The sequence below is a fragment of the Mandrillus leucophaeus genome, unplaced genomic scaffold (genome assembly GCF_000951045.1).
Source record: "Mandrillus leucophaeus isolate KB7577 unplaced genomic scaffold, Mleu.le_1.0 Scaffold414, whole genome shotgun sequence".
Lineage (NCBI taxonomy): Eukaryota > Metazoa > Chordata > Mammalia > Primates > Cercopithecidae > Mandrillus > Mandrillus leucophaeus.
In genome coordinates this window covers 1,635,903-1,640,902 of record NW_012104410.1, presented here as the reverse complement: position 1 = coordinate 1,640,902, position 5,000 = coordinate 1,635,903, and positions in this window count along the sequence as shown.

Sequence of the window (5,000 nt, the reverse complement as noted above, 5' to 3'; positions counted from 1 at the left end):
TCCCAATACAGTGAAAATTGCTCAAAATTACACGGTAATATTTTTATTAAAAGATGTATTTTTCAATTTAACGCTTTCTTACAAAGTTGTGCAAATGTTCGCCATATAACCCAGCAATTCCACTCCCAGTTATTCACCTGAGAGAAATGAAAACTTACGTTCACACAAAAAACTTGTACACAAATTTTCATAGAAGCTTTATTTGTGACAGTTAAAAACTGGAAATAACCTCAATATCCTCCAGTGGGTGAATGGATAAACAAACTGTGTATGTCCACATGACAGAATATTACTCAGCAGTAAAAAAGAACTATTGATACACTCAAAAACTTGGATGAATCTCAAAGGCATTATGTTGAGTGAAAGAAACCAGTCTCAAAAGATTATATACTGTATGATTCCATTGATTTGACATTCTCAAAAAAACAAAATTATAGTGATAAGAAAGACATCAGTGGTTTCCAGGACTAATGGATGGGGTAAGGCTGTAACTACAAGGGGACAACGCAAAGGAGTTTTGGGGGTTGATAGAACTGTTTTATGTCCTGATAGTTGTGATGGTTACATAATCTATGCACAAATCTACCCAAAAATGTGACCAAACACTAACAGGAAAGAAAAGCAAAATTTACTGTATGATATTTTGTAATGTAAAATTTAAACATAATACAGATTTTTGTGGTAGAAATACAAGGACTGCAAGAATTCAGAAAGAAGAGACTGGCGTGGACAAGACCTGAGGAGGAAAAGCAGTTTAAAGGCTCCCTCACCATATACAGAGGGACACTGCGTCAAGGATAAAGAACAAGTACTAAGTCATCAGAGCACTGGGAGGACCACAGAGTCAGCAACAGAATGATCAATTTTTTATTAAAGGCTTCTAGATAGAAAAAAAAAAAAGGTTGAAGAAACAATTTTGAAAAACTTAGCAGAACTGCTCATAACCCAGATTTACAGGAGATGGAACGAGAGGAGTCCAGCTCCTACTTAAAGACCTATGTGTGATTTTTCAGGCCTGATCACAGGCAATGGTTTCACCTGGCAGATTTCATGGGAGAAAACTGCTGTCCCCACACCAAACTTGGTGCACAACCAGTGCTCTGCAGTCCCTGAAGAGGGGTGCAGGCTGACCATGCTCTTTCACATATTTACAGTTTTTGACTAATGCCCAAATTCTTAAGTCTCTTTATCTGAGACCCTGGGCAGAGGTCCTCTTCAGGCACTTCTGCTAAGACCTCCTTATAGGGGGAGAAGGGAGAAACCATGAAGAAACTTTTCCCCACTCTGACTCTGTTCCCATTATTTTTCCATTCTAAGTCCCATCCCCCTGTTCTCCACCCCTTCCACTTCAGAATCCATAAAACTGTAGAAGCCTTTTGAGCTACAGTGAGACAATCCCAATGTCTGAGCTGATCCACATGACCCTTGACTAGTGTGCCATTCAATGGAGGAAAATGGAACAGGTGGACTGAGCATTTTCTCCAGTGTTAACCTCTTGCTTATACCATTGCAGTAAATGAGTAAAGACTTAACTCTCACTTTTGGCTTCTTGCTTTAATCCACTACCTGAAAGCTCAGCTGCCTCTCACCTAGGACCTAACAGGACACAGAAAATAGGAGAAGGTTGCCGGCACCCAGAAGGATACAAGTACCCAAATTTGTGCCAGGGCCTCAAGAACCAGCAGAAATCCCAATGCTGGGCAAAGTAAACAAACAGTAGCCATAGTTGAAGCCAAGGACACGCTGCTCCTTTCTGAGAACACACAGCGTTTCTGTATTCACAGGTCTCGTGAGTGGGAAGATGCAGAAGCATCCTGGTGCTGGGGCAGATTCTGCAGCAAATAATGGAGCCAGTGAGAATAGGAAATAATAATATGAAAAATTATATTACTGAGTCATTATAAGATACATATTAGTGCAACTCTTCATTTTTATATCAAGTATACACGCATCAACTTATTTAATTCTCATAAAATCACTCAATATTATTCTTACTTCGATTTTTAAAATATGGAATTTGAGGCATCAGAGTGATAACAGGATATTAGGGCTTGCTCAAGATGATAAACCTTCTGATCACTGAAGCTCAAACACAAACCAGGACTTGAAAATTTTTTTCCAATTTAGCATAGCTTTGGGTCTCTTAGGTTAGAATTGAAGCCCCAATCAGGATATCTGGGGTCTCCAGGTCAGGAATACACTTCCCTACTTTCCATCTTCACTCACCTTTAAAGGTCATAAAAGTGAAGTTCTTGACTTCTAAGTACACTGTAATGTAAGAGATAGAAGATGCTTTCCCTTTATCTCTGTATTTAATTTTTTATTGTGTACTATTTATCACAATTTGTACCATATTAATGTTGTTTTAATTTTACTAATTATTTTATAATGCTATTTCTGTTTAGTGCTAAATTGTTAGCACTTCGATATTTATAAACTAATGAAATACAAATGTATGTTTTTGCCTATTTTGTTTTAGAGAAATGTGCTAGGATAATGCAAATATTTCCCAAGTTCAGATATTTGAAAGGCCTCTCTAAACCCCGCAGGGAATACTAAGACATTCAAAGGCAAAGGATATGGGGCAGCAAGAGAAAGAGCGTATAAACGAGCATTGGAGTCCGAGGGACAATCGTGCAGAAGTTCCCAGGGTTCTCATTCACACAGAGGGGTACTCTGTTTCCAGATGAACCACTAAGATCTGTGCAAGAAGTCCTAGCTTCAGGAAAGCCTAACACAGAAGTACCCAGGGAGGTTGTTAAGCCCTACTGGGCACATTAGTTCATTAGTTTATATAAGCCCCCAAGTAACCTCTAAACTGTCTGTCTTAGTCATCTCTGGTTACCATTACAAAATGCCATAGACTGGGTGACTTAAACAACAGAAATTTATTTTCTCATAATTCTGGAGACTGGAAGCTCAATATTGGAATGCCAGCATGGTGGGGCTCTAGTGAGGGTTCTTATCCTGACTTGTAGACTACCACCTTCTTCCTGTGTCTTTACATAATGGAGACGGAAAGCAAACTCTCTGCTGTCTCTTTTTACAAGGGTCCTAATCCGATCACAAGGACCCCATACTAGGACCTCATCTAGACCTAATTAATCCCAAAGGTCCTATTTCTAAATACCATTACTCAAAAAGGATCAAAGACTTAAGTGTAAGAGGTAAAACTATACAACTCTTAAAAGAAAACATATGTAAAAACTTCATGGCATGAGATTTGGTAACAATTTCTTGGACATAACACCAAAATATGGGTAGCAAAAGAAAATATAGATAAACTGAAGTTTATCAAAATCAAAAGTTTGCCTGCATCAAAGGACACTATAAACAGAGTGAAAAGGTACCCAACAGAATGCAAGAAAATATTTTTAAATCATATATCTGATAAGAGATTAATATCCAGAATATACAAAGAATTCCTAAAACTCAACTACAATAAAGCAACCCAATTGAAAAAAAAATGATCAAAGGCCTGAATAAACACTTTTCCAAAGATATACAAATGGCCAATAAGCACATGAAAAGATGCTAAACATCACTAATCTTTAGGGAAATAAAAATCAAAACCACAATGAGACACCACTTTGTACCCATTAGGATGGCTTTATAAGAAAAACAGAAAATAACAAGTGTTAGAGACGATGTGGAGATATTGGAACCCCATGCACTGTTGGTCTATGCAGCTGCTATAGAAGAGAGTGTGGTGGTTTCTCAAAACATTAAAAAAAGAACTACTCTATGATTCAGTAATTTCATTTCTATATAATACCCAAAATAATTATAAGTAGGGTCTGAAAGACATATTTATACACCCATATTCATAGCAGCATTATTCACAATAACCAAAGGGTGAAAACAACCCAAGTGTCCATCAGCAAATGAATGGATAAACAAAATGTATCTACATCCAATGCAATAAAGAATGAAAATTTTAAAAATAATGAAATTCTGAAATGCTACAACATAGATGGATATTAAAGGTATTATGCTAAGAAAAATAAGCTAGTTGCAAATATTGTATGACTGCATTTATATGAGCTTCCTGTAGTAGTCAAATTCATAAAGACAAAGCAAGATGGGCTTTAAGATGGCTGACTACAGGCCCCCAGTACTAACCTGCTCCACAAAAAAGGACTAAAACAGTGAGTAGATAAGCACATATCTAATAAAGCATCTCAGAGAAACAATGGCATTCAGGAAGGAAGTTGACAGGGAACTTCTGAGGCACAGAAGGAGAGGAAAACAAAACAGTCATCCCAGCCAGGGTTGCCTCAAAGCCAAGAGGAACTTCCCATTGTGAGGAAAAAATAAGCAAGAGATTACAGTGGTCTAAATTCCCACTTGGAGACTCCTGCAATCCTAGCCATGGGAGAGAGCCCCTCGGCCCTCATGGGCCCTGAGACCAGTATAGGGAGCTACCTGGAGTCCATATGACAGCACTGTTCCAGAAAGTGAGGTTGCACTGGATCCCACACACTGCCCAAAATCCAAGCAGCTACAGCAAAGTTCCATTTTGAGAGCCCAACCCCTGCTAGACTACATTGTGCCCTGTGCCCTGGGGCCCAATAGCCTTTGCATCTCCACATCCCTGAAACCCCATGGACATTCCCCGTGTCCACCCAGAGGACTATAGCATTGTTATGCCAGCTAGACCCAGTAGTTCAGCTGAATCTCCAGCAATCTAGCTCATGAAATATCCTACACTCCAGGGAACATATGGAGCAGCACATCAGGGAGGCTGTCCCTGGAACAAAGGGAGCCTGAGTGTATACTCCCCAGAGCCTGAGAGCTACCCACCTGGGGCTGCTGCCACTGACAGCAACCCGTCCCCTCCAGCAGCAGGGTACCACTTACCTGCCTGTGCCTTTAGGGGACCTGAAAACAGGCCTGCACCCCCGATTACTGCCAGTACCGAAGTGTGCCACTCAGGGCCAGAGAACAGGGCTACCATGGCCTCCACCAGCACACACCCACATGTGCCCCATGGGGGCCCA